Source organism: Sciurus vulgaris, assembly GCF_902686455.1.
Source record: "Sciurus vulgaris genome assembly, chromosome: 2".
Classification (NCBI taxonomy): Eukaryota; Metazoa; Chordata; class Mammalia; order Rodentia; family Sciuridae; genus Sciurus; species Sciurus vulgaris.
Window position 1 is genome coordinate 41,644,095 of NC_136462.1, and position 19,124 is coordinate 41,663,218.

A 19,124-nucleotide genomic window follows, 5' to 3' on the forward strand; every position below is an offset into this window, starting at 1 on the left:
TCTTCCATTACATCTTGCAAAACTCTAAAACCATGCTTGAACATGCAATCTATAGGACAGGGTCTAAGGCTACTCTATCTATTCAGCCTGAACTGAAAAAGGACGAGGAACCCAAGCTTTTAAAAATGTTTATGAGTGACCTTCCAGAGGAAACCGGAGCCTGCTGTGAGTTTACATTTCAGAAAAATCTGGCCTGGCCAAGGCTGTCCTGACTCATGCTCATGGGCTGAAGCTCATGGTCATTGCTGGAAAAGGTTGACATTTCCTTCTAAAGCAATAAAACAAAGAGAGGGGACCCAGGATTGCTCAGAAACCCTCTATAAGTTCTTCTACACAATCTTTCACCTACTTGCACCTTTTAAAGGGAAAAGGGCAAAACCAGGCAGGTGAGCAGGGTGTGTGATGTTAAAAAGGCCCCCTATTCCCTGATTTGTGCTAGTATAGGATGGGTGTCTGAGAGCAAGTGTCTCTTTCAATTTCGGGCCCCATACACCTGCCTGACCTCACTCTCCCCGCTGCCCTGCCTTTCCCCAACCCTGCATTTAGTAACCCCACTCCAAGTCAATTGGTTGGGAATGAGGTGTGGGCATTTTAAAAAGCTCCTCAGCTGACTCTGATATGTAGCCAGGATGGAGAACTTTAAGAGAATAGGGGTTGGTGGCAAATTGAAGGGATTCAGCAAAAAGCTAAAAATCAACCTTGACTTTATCTTTTCCTGTGTTTTAACTGGGGGAAATTTTTATCAAATTCATTTTGGTTCAGTCTGTTCACTATATTGTAACTCACGGAGGGTCCTATATAGATAATTTTGCCAAATGAATTACAGAACACGCAGTTGAATTTGAATTTTGGATAAACAACAAATTAATTTTTAGACTTATCTGAAATTCAAATTTAACTGGGCATCCTGTTTGCTAAATCTGGTCATCCCTAGTCCACTGTGACATGTCAAAGCATGTGGGCTGGATTGTGTAGGCAGTATCTCCTAGTTTGTACTAGAGAACACAAGTTGTAGTGATATGTGTATTACATTGAAAAACAAAATATTCCACAGTCAAATAAGTTTGACAAACACTGTATAAAGCCAAGTTAACCAAAATTTTAAACGATAAAACTTGGGAGACTTTAATACACAAACAGGCAGTAAACTCTCAAGTTGGAGACCCGTGGAGCTACCAAATTTTCATAACTGGGAGACATGGTACCGAGTTGTGTTCCCAGAAAAACGGACTGTGGAGAGTCCTGTTGGCAGTGGGGGAGGTGCTATTGAAGGGTCTTAAACATGAGAGTGACAGTCAGATTAATGATTGAGGTAAATACTTCCATTTTTAGTAGTACCAATTTGAGAGGGACAAGACAGGAAGCGCAGAGTCCAGACAGTGGGTCATATTAATTTGTGAGGGCTGCTGTAGCAAAGTCTCACAGATTGGGTAACTTAAACAACAAAATGTTATTTTCTCACAATTCTGGAGGCTAAAAGCTGTGATCAGACTGTCAACAGGGTTTTTTTTTTTTTTTTTTTTTTTTTTTTACCTGAGGCCTCTCTCCTACGTTTGTAGGGCCATCTGTTGTCACATGGTCCCCTATCTCCAAACTGAGTCCAATTCAGAGGTGGTGGTGGGGGTGTTAGGATTTTAAATGTGAATGTTAGGGGGATACAGTGCAGCCCATAACAGAGGCTATTATAATTGTCCCACAGGAAGATGATGGGCTTATGAATTAAGTTGGGGATAGTGGAAAGGGGCAAAGGGAATCCCAGAAAAATTAAAGGGCCAGAAGTGAAAGGACAGAGACATTAACCACTAGACATGGTGAATGAGCAAAAGTAAGGCATGTTTTCTAGCAGAGTAGCACTCAGATATTTCTGTTTCTACCCTCTTATTGTTTCCTGAGTCTAGGACAGCTTCTTTTATGTTACACAAATTCCTACTGAATGCAATGCAATGTTGGATTGAATACATTTTATGGATAGAAACATGAACGACACAATTATTAAACGTTTCCTATGTATTTCTCAAAATGTCCACTGGTTTTTGTATTAGGACAATCAACTAATCCCTGCATCATCTCTCTCCATTCTTGGAAAGGAGTACTGAGTGTTATGGGAATGCTTGACCTATTTGTGCCAGATTCATTCTGCTCCAGGGGTGGAATTCTGGTGGTTGCCAAGGACAGCAGAGGCTTGGTGAGCGGTCTTTGACTTAGGAGCAGTGACTCAGATGGACTCGGCTGTCTTGGGGGCTGTGGCGCTCAGGCCCTTTAAAGACACATTAAAGGCCAACCCGTCCATTTCTCTGCCTTCAACCCATGAGTTAGCCAAAATAGCCAATAACTTTTGGGAAGGAAAATCCTTGCCAGAATAACCAATAACTTTTGAGGATAGAAATCCTAGTCAAATTTTGATAGTATGAAAAAATAAAATAAAATCACTGAATGGTTTAAACAGATGAAAAAGTGACCAAAGGACATTTTAAGTAGTGGCCTTCAATTCTGCTAAATCTATAAAGCATACTAACTCCTCATGAAGACACTTGTAATTGCCAGAGTTGGGACTAAAGGTCCACAGGATGGCACACCCTCCAAGTACCAGCCTTTTTGGCCTCGTTTAACTGGGACACCAAGAACAACTGGATAGCCATGGTACAAGAAGGGGGTGTCTTGGTAACACCCTGAAAATCTGCCCCAACTACCACAAGCTAGGACTCATCCTTGCTGAAGTGTGCAGAATTCTTGTTGATACAAGTGTTCTTTCAGTTAAAAGCAATAAATTCCTTCTGGTTTAACTTTTTTAAAAAAATCAGTTGGGAGAAATCAGATTTTTCTCTCTTTGTCTCCTGAGAATTGTTGCATTTCTGTCTTCTAGCTTCTTCACCAATTAAATAAGGGTGTGGGCCAAATATGCAAACACTGCCTGCAATCTTTGTCTCTTTTTGGGTCTTTCTTATATGACTTCTTCCTCTGAGCTGACTTTTATAGTCTACATCTTTTCAATGATTTCCCCTTGACCTCTTATCTCATAGTACGTAATATTCTGCCTCATCATAGAGCTAGAGGCTTGCCCTAAATTCTCTATTCAAGTAATAGAGCCTTGAAAGGCAGGAAGGAATCCCTCTGTGACTCTCTTGTGGCTCTCAGCACATACCCAGCTTATGACAGACAGTATTGAACTGGTCCTGGATCAGTTGGCGAGCTTCTGCTCCAGCTGGACCTGGTCTTAAAAGAACGCCTCCTGTACATGCGTTGCTCAAAAGTGACTATGTAACATGCTCTGGAATTAACATCTATTCTTCTTTTATTTAATTAAAATTCATCCTACAGTTGAAGTCCATTTCGTACTCCACTTATAGCACATGGTTTGTAAAAATGTCCAAAATAATTACTTGCTTGTATTCATCCACCTTTGCAATGTGGTTTTTCCAGCTGCTCCCTTGGAGAGAAAGTTTGTTTCCCAATCCCTTGAATGTAGGCTGACCTTTGACCTGCTTTGATCAGTAAATGATAGCAGAAGTGACATTGTGCCATTTCCAAGTTTAGGCCTTAACTGGTCTTTTGAGTTCCTGTTCTTCTTTTAGAACTCTGCCCAGCTACCAAGTGAACAAACTTAAGCCAGACAGCCAGATGGTGAAGGACCACATGGCCAGGTCAACCCTGTTACTCCTGTTGCCTCAGCTGACGGCCGGTTAATCCCTAGAAGCACAGCTCCTCAGCTGAACTGTAGCTGGCCATAGACACATGAAAAAACCCCAAAGACAAGAAGAATGTATAGTTGATCCACCTTAAATTGCTGTTCTGCAGAATCATGAGCTAAATATATGGTTGCTGTTTTAACCCACCAAGTTTGGGGGTTGTTAGTCCATATCAATAGTTAACTAAAAAACACAACTTCTCAAGCTTACGTTTGGGTACAATTTTGGTGCTTTAAACTCATGGCAATGAGAGATAAAATAGAAAATAAAAGCTCCATAGCTGCCTCATAGATAAACATCCCCACAAAGGAGAAATCTGCTGCAGAACTAAAATTAGGGAGGGGGCAGGAGGAGTCGAACTCTGTAACGTAAAGGGAGTTAGAGTTCCACCAAAGGCAGAGTGCAAAAACCAGCATACTGCTCGAAGCCAAGGATTGACAGGAAAGGTTAACATCCCTATTTTTCCAGTTCATTGAAGGAGGCTTAAAAAGAATTGCCAAGTGTGATCACTCCAATTAGGCATTCTCCTCCACCACTCCACTGACCCTGATAAAACTGAAGATCAGCTCTCTCCCCTCATTTTTCTAAGTAGACTTGATGGACTTGCTCCTCCTACATTTTATTATTTCCGGTGTAAGGATATAATGCTTCCTGCTTTCCCTATTACCCCATGGCCACTTTCCTCTGTTTCTAATGGTTCCTCTTCTCAAACCCTTAATGTTAGAGAACACCTGGGTTCAGTTCTTGGTCCTGTTTTCTACCTATCTTCACTCTTAGGTCATCTTATTCAGGCTCATGGCTTTAAACATCATCCACACCAACTACTTGCAATTTCAATCTCCAACTCAGACCTTTCCCCAAACCCCAGGCTTCCAATATTTTTTTAAAAAAAGCAAGACGTGAAACATGAATAGGCAGATATTGATTATGTGAATATGAAAAGGAACAATTTGAAATCTCTGAAATAAAAAGTGTAGTGATTTAAATTAGAAGTCCCAGTAGATAGGATAAACTCTAGACTGACCACAATTAAACACAGAATTCATGAAGTGATAAATGGCTCTCATAGAGCCAAAGAGACAAGAGAAAAACATATGAAAGCAGACAAGGAGCATAATCTGAATAAGATTTCTGAAGAAGGGAACAAAGCAGTAGTTGAAGAGACAAATAGCAGAGTATTGTCTTACATAATTGGAAATAATAATAATGGAGATTAAAAACCCCTGAACATACACACAGACACACAGATACACACACACACACACATACACACACACTCAGAGGTGTGAAAGGACTTTACAGAGATCAATATTCTTGGACTATGGTGAAATTAAATTTGAATCAACAATGAAGTAAAGTTAAAAACAAGATTAATAATTACTTTTTTAGCAATTAATAAACAACCCTCTAGATAGGACATGAGTGACAGAGGTATTCACAATGGAAATGATAAGACATTCAGAATTAAATGGCAACATAAGTACCCCCTATCATGACCTGTGAGAGCTCTTTCAGAAAAAAATTGCAATTAAGGATATTTTTGGGATAACTGACAATATTCAAAAAAGGACTATAGATCAGATAATAGTATTACATTAAAATTCCTGACTTTGATAGTTATACTATAAATTGAGTGAATGTCTTTGCCCTTAGGAAATACATGCTGAAATATTTAGGGATAAAGGAATATGATGCTTGAAACTTACTCTCACAGGTGATCAAATGATGATAATGATGGTGATGATTATGAGAAAAATAAAGCAAATGTGGTAAAAAGATATTCTAGAAATGGTGATCCATTTTTGATACATATCCTGCATACCCTTCTGGGTGAAGGGTATACAGGAAGTTTTTACACTATTCTTGTAAATTTTTTTAGCTTGCAAATGCAACTGTATTATGCAGTTAAAGTTAAAGAAGAGCTTATTTTAAAATCCCGTTCTGTTTTTTAAAAGGTTGGTGATTTTCCAGACTTCATTTCCCTTCGGAAGGTTCACGGCTGCGCTGATTAGATAAACCACAAATCTGTTGTGTGAGAAAACTGCATGTTCTGCAAATTAGCACACTGGACCATGATACCTGCCGTACAGTATAGGAAAGAGCATCCTATGGTTGCCAGCACCATTTGTTTGGAATCGCCTTGGGGATAAACATAAGCCAGTGACTAAACAATGATGTCACACAATTGTTTTAAATAACTGAACCAAAAAAAGCAACTCGTGCTGCATTCCAACCAGGTCATAAAATCATATTTAAGGAGCTTTGGTCTTGGGATTTCTCTAAGCCTTTTATAATACTTTGTTTTAGCTTCTCTCTCCATGTGCCATAATTCAAAACAGGGAAACCTAATCTCCTTTTAAATGTTTCCTGAGAAATCTGCCTCTTGACTTCAGAAGAGTGCTGAAGTGTCAACCCATTACTGAGAGATTGTTTCCAGACGCTCAGTCTTATGTAGCAAGACCCTATAACGGAGGACGAGAGCAAGAGTTCCATGAATCGCCAGGTGATCGCCAGGGAGTCAGAGAGAGGGTGGTGGGAGGAGGAGGGAGGAGAGAAGCATTTTTCTGCAGACTCACTTTGGGGGACCCCTGCAGGACACCCCTTCTCCAACTCCATAAGACATACTCATTCTTGCTTTTGAGTTATTTGGCAAAGTCACAATAGTTTGGGTAGGTGACACTCACAGCACAGTGACAGCCAGAAGGAGATGAGCAAATAAAGCCACTTCTAGAAGACAGTACGGTTGAGTTTTTAAATGAGATTCTTTATTTTATACTACAGTCTATTTTAATTAAAATAGCTTACAACTGATCCTAGAAGTCAATGGGCACATACAGAGGTTGGCAGGAGTTTCCTGCAAAGGCCTTCGCTGTGTCTGCACTCTCTTGGGAAAGGCCATGCTATGGGGGTTCTAGCCTTGGTCACTGTTTCACCTGACCAAACCTTATCATCCCTGCTTCCTGCAGAAAACCCTTTTAGACTAGAGGGACCACATGGAGAATTCCTAAAGTACCAGATGCCAGAGCGATTATCTTGTTCTAACTACAGTTGCCCCACAGGTATTAGCTTTGAAGAAAAAGAAAAGAAATCTGGACTGAATGGCAGTAAATGTCTTATAGCAGCAGTCAGTGAGGGTTCTGGTGGAATTTCTCAACAGAAGATTAGTGAGGGTTCTGGTGGAATTTCTCAAGAGAAGATTAGTACTAGAAGAAAGCAGGGTTCAAATTTTTCAGTTAGCTTCAACTTTATAATGATGTCCCAAACACTAAATAATAATAGCAGAGCCCATCTCTATTCCTCCCTGCTGCCCCACCACACCAAAAGGTTTTCCTGACATCATTTGAAAACGTTCAACTTAGGAAAATGAGGTCCAGTGAAACTGAGATCGTACCCCAGGCATGCCAGTCAGTTGGCAGCCCTGGGACCACAATCCTTTTCCCCACAGAAGCATTTACTCATTGCCAGGAATTCACTGCGTTATGAAAAAAGCACTGGCAGGGACTAGTTTCTGCCTCCCAGTAGTTTTTGGTGCAAAAAAGACACTGTCTGAGTCAGGGCACCCTCAAAAATATTTTTTTTTCAAGACTTCCAAAAATGGGCAAATAAGCTAAAACTCTTAGTAGAATTGATGTTAGTATGCAACAGACTACATTGCCAAGGATTTGTACTGACTTCTCAGCTCCATCATGAGGTACAGGCTGTGTAAAGAAGCAAACACAAGGCAGAGGGGCAGAGTATGGGTCCCGCGATGCTGCCAGCTTTCTTTGCTCTGGCTTAAATTAGGCCTGCCATCGTGAATGCTTAGTTTGGCATGAATTTTGTCTGTTTGTTTCCAGGGAGAATAGAGAGAGGAGTAGGAAAACACTATTTCACATAATAACATGGTTATTATACTTTTATACTATTTTAAAACTTTGCAGAGTTCACCCACGTACTGCACATTGAATAAGTTTCACAACAACCCTGTGAGAGCATAATGGTAGTATTATCCTTATTCTACAAACAAGGTAAGTGAAGACAGAACAGTCAGGTGTTTTGTCCAAGGACATTCCATCAGGTGATGAGAGATGGGATGGTCAGTCAGTGACAGAAGGAAAAGCACACTATTTTATTTTCCATCAGACTCCAGACTGGATTTAGGCTGTTTTTCAGTGAACATATTCTTAGACCCAAACACAGACACTGTGTTAATTCAAAGGAACAGAACAGAGAATTCATTCCAATGGTGCGTGGATCAGAAAGAAAATTGCAAAGTAAGATGACTATAGTTAATAATAATTTTACTTCACAACTGCTAGAAGAATGGAATTTAAATATTCTTAGCACAAAGAAATATTAAGTATCGAGGTGATGGCTATGCTAAATAGCCTCATGTGATCATTCCACAACGCATACATGTATTGAAACATCACATTGAACCCCATAACCATAAATAAATGCAACTATTTGTCATTTAAGAGTGAAATTACATTTTTAAAAAGGACATCACATGATTGCTTGTGATGTGTGTATTCTTCAGAATTTGTTCATGGCTGTTTTATATTCAAATGCAGATTTGCACGTGGTGGATAAACTCTGGTACCACAGATGTACATATTTGTTGGAACCTATTTGCTGGTTCAAACTACTCTCTCTCCTTGGAAGAATTTTAAAGCAGTTTATACTGCCCCTGAAGTAAGGCTGAAGAACACTTTCAACGAAGAGTAGACTTTGAAAGCAAAGATTCGTGGGAGTGCCAGAGCCAGCCCCAGGAACGAGAGGCCTAATTTGGCAGCTGTCAGGACAGATCAGCTCACAGAGTGGGAAGTGGGTTGAAGGGAGGGAGCTCTGTCTGCAAGGACAAAGCCGGGCATGTAGGTCCCATTTGTCAAGCTTCTCCTCTTCCAGGAAGCCTCCCATAAAACCTCACATGCTGTCACTTCATGGGATGAAAGTAGAATGCTACCTCTGGCACATATAAGCCTCATTTCCAATGTCGGTTGCATTACTAGGGCCTGAAACATCCATGCTCAGAAGTCCTTAAGTCACACAATGTTTCTAGCAGCTTGTCAGAGCACTCCTGAAATTCCTTTAAAATGCAGAAGGATGAGTAACCCTGGCTCTCATTTCTGCAGAGGGCCTGAGGAATGGCCCAGACACAATCTGGCAATGGTGCAACATTTGTAAAGCAAATCGAGTGAACAAGCCATTACTTTTCAGAACAAAGCCTGTTGAGGATTAAAGTGTCTTTTTGGCACCCAGGGATTGTTCATTTGCCTGTTTCAACTGTCCCAGTAGCTTCAGGAAATAGCAAGGTGGAGAAGCCCACAAGAAAGCTAGCATCGTCCACAAAAGGTGTTCACAGCTCAGGAAGAGCCAAACACGGTTAAACCTTCTTTTCAAATGAACAATCAAATGTGGTTAAACATTCTTTTCAAATGAAGAATCACTTTCCACTCAAAATGTTCCTGATCACCCCAGAAGCTGATCCTGGGAATTTTTGAATCTTAGAATAAATATGAATACCAAAGAACATATTCAAGTGTTTGGGGAACACGGAACTCTTTCTTCCCTTCTTTTTCTGAATGACTCGTATTAGAAGCCCCTGACCACTCTCCAGAGGAACACATCTGCCTTGTGTTCAAAGAACTGGAAAGCTGTCCTTGGCAGGGCAGCTGACTAGCCCATCGATCTTGGGCTAATCGCTTAATTTGGGATTGGCAATTCACAGTCAAAGCCATGATTACTGTGATCCAATAGAAGTGAGCCTGCCTGGACATGGGGACCAGGATTCATTCCTTAGTAGTGGAGTCAAAATGCAGATGGAAATAAAGGCACCCAGATTTGAATGCCTGAGCAGTGATTTTTCACCAGGGCCTAACACCCTTCCACAGGCCCTCTGGGCTTTTTAGTGGGCCATGGGAGGCACAACATCCTGTGACTTAGAGGTATAGAAGCAGGACTCAGAAAGCTTATCAGACCTGGGAGGGTTGGAGGGGACTTGAGTAATGATGTCTTTGCTCACCATTGTCTCAACAGGATGATCTTCTGGCTTTCCATTATTACAAAACAAAAGCTAAAGTCCTCAGTACTGCGAATACATTCACATGTTATCCAGCTCCTGCCCACCTCTTCAGAGCCTTGCTTTCTTTATTCCCTTTAATTTAGCCACAAGGACTTTCAGTTCCTCTAATGACCCTGTTCTTTGTATCTCAAGTGTAATCCCCTTCACATTTTAATTTTGGATTTTTCTTTCAATGCTCATCTCTAATGTCACTTCCTCTGAGAAGCCCTTCCTGACTTTCCCCTCTACCCCCTTTATATTAGATAAAGTCTCTTACAATATTCCTGCAGAGCATCCTATTCTTTTCCATCAGAAAATTATCACAGTTGATAATTACATATTGACAGGTACTTATTTGATTATTTCCAGTCTTTCCCACTTGGCTATATGCAGTGTATATCTCACTTGTCACTGTTATTCTAATGCCTATCACAGAGTCTGGCACATAACAGACACATACCACTTGGGAATGAATGAGTGGCCTCAGTTACCTCCTAAGGATGAAGTTGATGTAAGTAGAAACTTGTTCTAGAAATCCTGAACACCATTCTCAGTCACACCTGCAAGTCTTTTGGTCAATAGTCACTGACATTCCAGCTATGAAACTGCTTTTGGAGAAGTATTAATATTTGTGAATAAAACACATATACCCCTTCATTAGTTTTGGTTCAGAACATTGGGGGAATTGGAAAAGAGATGAATCCCTATACCGTCCTGGTTTCTTTTATCAATAGACCATGGTTTGAATACATTCCACTGCCTGCCCCATCTCTGGAGACTGCTCAGAGAAAAGTGAAGGAATCTGTGTGTGGGGACTCTGGCCTAACAGTGAGATCCAACACAAGCAGACTTAATAAATACACTGACAGTGAGGCTTTGTCTCTTCATGCAATGGAGAAAACAAAACAAAACAAAAAAATCCCACCCTGTTTTAAAAACAAAGCATTCATACAGAGCCAAGAATTTCCTGAAGTCAACAGTCCAAACCCTGTCTCAGTCTGCCTAAGAGGTCCTGGGTCTCAGATGCATGAACCAAGGACCTAACACTTAGAGATTACTGTCTAGGTCAACCCAGTTGGCCTTGGCCAAGCACCTACTATAAGTACTAGGAACTTGGGAGATATCTGATGACTACTTGTATAAACAGACAAGACCAAACAATTAGCAAGTCATTCCAAGGTTACATAAAAAAGAAGAGTGGGGTGGCAAGGTTGCCTTTTCCTGAGTGGTACAGTTCCTTTGCACTGAGATCCTTTTGAGCTGGGATCATTCAGGAAGTCTTCGGAGAAGAGGTAAATTTGAGTTTACAGGAAAACAAAACCTTGGATTGGCAAACCATGCTGAACTGTGAGCAGCTGGGCCCAGAAGCAGCAGATTCCTGGAGCTGAGGGTCACGACCTCTGTTAGAGGCGTTGGAATTTGGGATGCTTCTAATTAATACTTTTTTAGGGGAAATATGAATTCCTTTATAGCATCTATATATACAAACTTCCTGACATCTAGATGATGAGGTGAAGTTTTACTCTTCAACTGGATGCTTGTATACTATGCAGAATCAGTGCTTCTCTGATTCTCTCACTAATCCAGGATTCCAAGTTATAATCATTTCATTCTACTAGCAGAATCTAGTCCCCTGCCCTGGTAAAAATCTTATAATGTGTACTGTGCAATTTTGCTTGTCCTTATCTGAATCAGTCCTACTGAATTTTAAGTGTCCACTTAGCTGCTGTTCACCTAGGTAAAGATGCCCGGATAGAAGGTACAAGGCTTACATACCACAACAGCAATTACTTCTCACAAGGAATCTGAGGCTAGGAGTGAAGCTAAAACATCTTCAGCTATAATAGCATCTCTTTTAAGGCAAGCCATTTCCCCAGGGAGAGTCTGCTGCTCTGAGCAAAGGCAGGACAATAAAAGATCAAGGATGTCTTTCTAAGGCTGTGAACAGAGCAGCTACCACCTTGAAGTTGCTCTGCTTTTGACCCTCTTAAAAGTCATGACAACAACAAAGTGCCCACATTACTTTTTCTATAAGCTGGCCAAGCATCTCTTTTCTTAACCACAGAAACCTCAGTATTTGTGGAGAACAGGCAGGGAGGGACATCCTGGGAGATCAGGTCCCTGTCTCAGCAGGTATCACTCCAGCCTGTCTTCCTCCGAGTAGATTTTTGCACATCTCTTCCATCTTTTCCCTTCTGCTCCACTCTGAAAGTCACTAGTCTGTGCTCTCTTCCCCCACCTGTGGTTTCTGCAGTTTTGCTTCCAAAGGTGAGAGGAAATAATGCTAGACTGTGCACATGGGCAATTCCAAGGAATCACCTGCCGCCCATTTCCAGTTTATAGTTAGACTTTGGAACTGATTCAAGAAGCATGGAGGTCAGAGCTACTGCTAAAGCTAAAGCCAAACTGCATTCTGCTCTGGATGCAGACTTCTGTTTTCCCAGAAGATAAAAATAGAAAAGAAGTAGCCCAACATGGGTGATTCTGCAAACAAGCAGGTGGGGTTGAGTGAAGGGGATGTCTTCAGTAGAATCCTCCCCATGAACACAGCTACCATCTCTTGCACACAGATATTGAAAGAATCTGGTTCACCAGTGGCGCATTTCTCAGTGTGTAGAAAGGAATGAATGAGAACCTCGTACTGGTCATTAGCCCCAGACTTGCGTTAGAACTGTCAAACCTTAGTATACTCACAGGTCATCTCACCTTCATGTTAAAAATCCATAGGCCCCAGTGAGAGACTTCATCTCCATTAAGCTCCTAGTGATGCAGATGCCCCAGTCCTATCCACATTTTAAATAGCATTTTAAATTAAGAGGTTGAGTTTTTATTTACTGACTTCCTATTTCTAGCTGGGCTGTCATTTTATCAAAACAAGAGGGTAGGAGTAAGGACCAATTATAGCCTCCTCAATCATCCATTGTTAGGTCTGTTTCTTACAAGTACTCTTAAAAGGCCCCTCCCCTTTGCTCCCCATTGTGCAAGAAGCCCATAGGCATGGAAATACTGTGGGCAAGCAAACCACTGTGCAATAACGGCTTTGGTTCTTTTACCCCAGCAGGTGGCTGCTGGTTGATGCCGGAGCAGGGAGTTTAATGTGATAGCGATGACGGTGCAGGTTCTGCAGTGGGTGGGGAATACTTGGTTGCAACAGCTTTGCCTCCCACTTCTGTCCCCTCACTGCCCCCAACTGTGCAAAGATGAGGAAGTAACTGGAGAGAGATGGGAGGAGGTTTTTCACTTTCTCTACTAGAGGACACCCCATGTTTCTTAAAACTATTTGTAGGACAATGTCCTCTATGAAATTGCCCAAGCAGGAGGATAGCGAGGCTGGTTGAAGAACGAGAGGGAAAAGTTGGTACTCACAGTATAGAAGGACCCGCAGGGAAGGGAAACGTTGAAAGCTTGTTTCAGGCCAGTCTTCTCGCCTTCAAGGAATTGGGCAGAGGCAGGTGTTAAACAGGGGTCTGAGGTGTAAGCCAGTGACTGTTGTAGGTAAGGTCTGGCAGGTGTACTAATTTTTCTAGGGTAGGAGCCTATAGATTTCAAAGAATTTTCATAGGGTCCTTGATTCATAGTAGGTTTGTAAGCTTCGTTTTCAATCAGGAATCATCTTTGAGTCCTTCCCACAGTGGATATTTGGAGTTCTAGGCTTCTGAAAGCAGCAGACATCGAGCATAGGCCACAGAATTAGGAGGGATAGTCAGCCACTTAGAATCATATTCTACTGGAGGTAGAAGGGGCTCAGCTACAGACAACCCCATTTTACAGAGGGGAAGCTGAGCCATAGTCAATTCGAGAGAATTCCCCTATACCATGGGTTAGAAGCCAAGTTTAGACTAGAACCAGCCTCCTGATACACAAGAGGGCAAGTCTACACAGGGGAAAAGCCCTTTGAATCTGGCAATTGCTGGGAAGGGCAAGACATTTGCAACCACAGCTCCAGGAGCCCAGCTGGCTATTTCTAGCTTGCTGAATGTCAAAAAATCCAGGCTGCTTCTCACAGCAGCCTCCACTTGTCAGACCGAATCAAGGCATCAGTGCGTCAAGCAGACGAATCAGCTCCGGGCTTTGCAAGCCTCCAGGCGCCCTTTCGCCCCACGCGATGCACCTGACTAGGTCCCGCGGTGTACCTTACCCGGGCGGCGCAGCGGGCCAGAAAGTGCTCTGCCCACGCGCCCCGGGGGGCGCAGCTCCCATCTGCAACCCCCGGTCTCGCCGGAGCGCAATCTGCAGTCTTGTCTTGCCTGTGAGGTCGCCTGGGTTTTCCCAGTGGTGGAGCCAGCTCAGCAGCCAGCTTCAGCTGAAAGTGACCATGGGAGCTGGTCTCTCAAGCCAGCCTAAAACCCCAACAACCGTTTGGGCATGACATGCTGCCTTCTGTTTTTGTTCTGTTTGGAATCCCACCTTTGCCTGCTTTTCTCCTTCTTAGCACAACTCTCACCCACTGCCCCACTCCAACTCCTCCTAGATGCAAGTTGTGGGGCTTGTTTGCATCTCTGCAGAATGAATCCAGTTTTATAGCCCCATCCTGAGTGCCGCTGAACTACTGGAACACCTGCTGGTTAAGTTTTGAATGCTGCAGACTGACCTTGACCCTCAGGAGGCTGACAATCTCTCTGGACCGACCATGTTTTCATGCTGTAATCTGATGGTCACAGAGGAGTTTGCTAGGGAAATGAGGCACCTGGGGGAGGGGAGGCATAGGGAATGAGGATTGCAGGCCCAGGGAGAATCTGTCGCCTTGTGAGACCCAAAAGAGGCAGGGAAAGAGATGGGGGGGGGGGGGCAAGTAGCATGTGCTAAACTGGGAATGAATGAAAAGGATCTCATGGGTCAAAGAAAGGAGTGTAGACTATCTTGAGGCCATACAGGGCTTCAGAGGGTTAAGAGGGAATTGACTTCTTAGCTGGGACTAGATGCAGAACTCCTGTAGGTGCCAATGCAGGAACAGCAGCTCATTAAAGGTAGCAGCGTTTTCAAGGGTAGGAGCCATTTTCTCCATCTAGGGATTCAAATTACCCAGTTCTTTGGCTCACACCTCCCCTGCCTTGCTGCCCTATTCCATCCCTGGCCTCCCTGCGATTGGTTTTGCCTTCTAAATCCCATTGGCTCTTGCCTAGGGCCGTTGCTAGGTTGACTGTACTCCCAATCCACCACCCTGTTTTCAATCATTCCTTTGCTCATGGACTCAATATATGTTTATTAAATGGTTGCTTAGGTGCAGGTGTTGTGCTAGTCACTGGAGGAAACAGAAGATTCAAGTGTGTCCTGATTCCAAAAAAGCTCAGAATTTGTCCCATGGTTCCTAAAACTGTCATGCATCAGACTTGTCTGTAAAGTTTTTTATATTACAGTCGTTTGGGCTTCACCCCAGACTGATTGAATCCGAATGTTTGAGGGGAAATTCCAGGAAGCCATCTTATTAAAAGTCTCCTCCAGGTAATGTTGCTGAGCAGTCAAGCCACTGATCCTTAGAGGAATGCTGAAATGGAATTTCTCTGGTGACTTTTCCTCTGCAAAGTTGATGGGGAGAACAAACCCAGAATCTGGCTCCTGGCCATGAGAGGAAGACAGGGATAAGCTCCAGCCGAGCTATGAGTCTGGGACCTGCTGACTGGCCTCTAACAAAGCAGGAAGGGCAGCTGGGATGGGCCAGTGGCAGGGTAGAGGAGAATGGATTGGGATGGTGGGGTCAGGGGCTGTGTCTGCCTACAGTAGAAAGCACCTCTTTCCTCTTTCTCTACCTAAGTTATGTAAATTGTCCAGTTAGAAAGCAGCAGATCAGCTCCCTGGCTGTTGAAACAGTGTTTGTTTAGAAGCATCTTGGTTATTCTGGTCAAATAGGAATGGGGGCTAAGATGAATTAAAAAATAATCATCAAGCATGTTATGCATAAACCCTTAAGTCTATACCAATTTAGTCTGAGTACTGGGGCAAAAGGAGGGGGCTTCTGGCTTATTGTCTCTAGAAATAGCCTCCCATGTGTTGATGGCCCCCCTTGGAGAGATTCCAGGAAGTGGCAGTCCTCACGGGTTGTGCCTGCCATCTCATGCTTCTGCCATTTCACACACTGGGGGACAATTCTTCATGGAGTTTAAGAGGATTAAGTTTCCAACTCTAAACTTTCTGTCTCTTGGTGAAGGATGTTCCCAGAAATCTATTTGTTAAGTATTTATTTGTTGAGATTTACAGTGAAGTCTCAAACATGAATATATTGATTATTTCCTTGGGAAGAGAAAAGTAAATAGTGTAAAAGTAAATATAAGACTATTCAGACAACTGAAGAGAGGGTCTTGTGGTTATCCGAGGTACTGTATCCTGAACACTTGTCCGAACAGCAGGAATCAGAGAGCAAAGTACTCTGGGTGACATATAGACATGTAAGGAGTCTTTGCCTTCAAGAAGCTTACAATCCTACAGGAAAGACAGGACATGGGGGTAAAAAATACAAGGAAAATGGTATAGGCCCAAACTAGTGAGTAACTCAGTATCAGCTTGAGCATCTATAGGACTTGTATTGAAACATCCAACTTTTTCTTCTTACAGATATGGTCACCTTCCAGGAAGACTGTTCTGGACTGTAACCATTAATATATGATCTTCTTCAGAAAAGGGGTAGAGAGAATGCCATTCGACTTAGAGTCTTATGTGCCAATAATAGAAGCCCTTGATAGGAATTTGTGCTTAGTCCTCTCAATTATTTATGCCATGACCTAAAACAGCAGGAACCAAGAGAGTCACAAGCCTGGACATGTGGGTGAAAGGCATTTTCCACCTGGAGACAATCGCTGCACCTCTGCAGAGGCAGGTGCCCTGACGCCTGCCTGAAAACTGGAGGAGGGGGCACAGAAGAGGCTGGTGGGGAAAGAGGACACATAGTCCCCCTGGGGGAGGTGAGGAGGCTGTTTTAAAACCTGTGTGTAATTTTTTTGGGGCCTGACCACTGACAACCACAGAGGCTTTGCCTGGCCTGTCCCATGGGAAAGTCACCTTCCCCACACCAGGGGAGAGACACAGTCAGGGTGTGACACTCTCTGGAGGGAGCTGTTATCAAGGTCTTGGGCCCCTCTGGCAGCCATGCTCTTCACATACTTAGAATCCTGAGTCTGAGGCCTCCATAAAGGTCTTCCTTGCTCTTTCTCAGGGCAGGTAGGAAGAGGGAACCTGGAGGAATCTTCCTTTCACTTAGTTCCCTCAACCCCGGGGTCCATGAAACTGTCCAAGCCTTTTTTCAGGGCTGGTTCCACAGTGAGCTGCCCTGTGTCTGTGTCTACTCACCTGCCCCCAGACTGCTATGCTGTTCCACGCAGGGAAGTAGAATAGAGCGGTGAGTGCCTTTTCCAGTGTTAGACTCTTGCTAATACCATGGCAGCAAGTGCTGAGAGGCTTAACTCTTTCATTTTTGGTTACTCCCAATTCCTGGAAACTTGGTTCTCCCTCTCTCCCAGCTCAGCTGGAGCTCCCTAAAGGACTCTGCCTTTAACCTACTGGGGCAAGGACTCAAAGGACTGTCCCATTTATGCTGGAAATGATGGCTCTTATACCTGCGTTGCTATTTAATTTCTAGATTCTAATCTCTCTCTCTCTCTCTCTCTCTCTCTCTCTCTCTCTCTCTCTCTCACACACACACACACACACACCCCAACACACTAAAACAAAAACAGTAGCTGACTAAAGACCAGGAGAAGCACAGGGTTATCCTCGAGGTTGGGCAGAGAGTCAGCAAGGAGAGGCAGGTGTCAGTCACAGTCAAACCTACAAACTAAGAACTCTCCAGACCTCAGAGACCCAGTTCTTCCCGTTTTCTTTACATAGGAAAAGCCAGAGTCTGAGAGCTAAGTGACTTGACCAGGATCACCCAGCTAGAACCAGGTCCTGACCCTCAGGCGGGAGCTCTGATAAATTACCAGGCCACTTCCTTGAATCTTCTCTCTGCGTTCCTGGTACAGCTCTCTTGCAGGGCTATGCCCCTGGGGACCTGGGGCTGCACTGAGCCCTCACCCAGTTAGTACCTGCAGCCTGAGTGGGGAAAGAGAGACAGCAAAGACCCTCAGACTTGAGCTTCCATCAGAATCACCTAGAGCCAGTTAAAATGGACTTGCTGTTCCCACTCTGGAGTTTCTGATTCAGTGGGCCTGGGTTGGGCAGGTCTGACAATTTGCATTTCTAACAATTGTCCAGTTGCAATTGATGAAAACCACTGGCTTAGACTATGAACAACTAAAATATGACAGAGAGAGAAAGAATGGAATCTGAGTAAAGGCAGACAGGAGAAAGGATTGGGTTAGGGATGAAGTTATTTATTAGGGCAGCAAATGAGCTCCTGGGGCTGGTCCTTGGGGGCATTCTCCTCTTCCCTCTACCTTCCTCCACCTTGACTTTTGGCTGATGTAGACGTTTCCTAGTAGCATTTAAGTTCTCTGCTCTATTGCAAGCAGGTGCTCTGACCCATAGGTAGGACCACTTAGGGGTCTCTTGCAGACAGACTGTCACTTGCAGAGGAGCTGGCACTTGGAAGGACTCCCAGAGTTGGCTCCCCTCTCAACATTTTCCATCTCTCCTTCCCTGTTCAGATGACTGCTGGTCATATAGCTGTTTGATCCCCTCCCATGGGGCTGGGGGTTCCTGTCCTAAAGACCTTGAGGATAAAGAGTCTTGGGAGGAGAGTTGTGGAGATCTCACGCAGGCCCAGAAGGCCAAGGATGCTGACACCCAGAGAAAGGTAAGGGAGTGGGCACATAACAATAGAATCAGGGTGGATTACAAACTGCACAGCTCATTGACTCAGCTCATCTTTCAAGACCCTGGTTCTCCTGAATCATCAGTGAACATGGACTTGTGTTCACAGTCATCAGGGCTGAATGTGGGTCACTGAGATCTAAACTGCTATTTAAAAGCAACAGCATAGAGTTGAGCCACACAGAGGAGAGGGAACGAGAAGAAAAAGAAATTAAGCTTATTCTCTGAATTGAGTGAAGACCCAGGAGCTAGTTTGACAGGACCTACCCCTCTAAGTTTGTTCACTGTTTCATCAACGTCATTCGACTGTGAGAAAATTGAGACACAGATGCTATGTCCTGTGGCCCAAAGCTATTCCAGGGGTAGCAGCACCTCAAGAGGAGCCCAGAGATTGGCCAAGGAAAAGGCAGAAAGTAGGAATGTTCTGCCTAGAGCTGAGGCACCAGAGTGTCCTGGATGCTGGAGCTATGGCCCCACTACCTTTCCTCAAGATTATTCCAGTTCCCTAGCAACCCACTGAGGCATCCTCTTGACCTCAGTACAGACAGCCCTTAAGCCCAAGGGCCATCTGCCACAGGACCAACTGCCAACCCTTTTGTGAACTTCTAAGACTCTACTGGCTCTGCAGGTAAGAGACTGGCGATGTGCTGAGG

At 43.6% G+C, this 19,124-nt stretch overlaps 1 long non-coding RNA gene across 1 annotated transcript in view; it reads right to left on the reverse strand.

The window, feature by feature from the left end:
• Positions 1-19,124, reverse strand: part of LOC306653060 — a 44,828-nt gene that overhangs the window by 19,195 nt on the left and 6,509 nt on the right. The window lies entirely within an intron of this gene.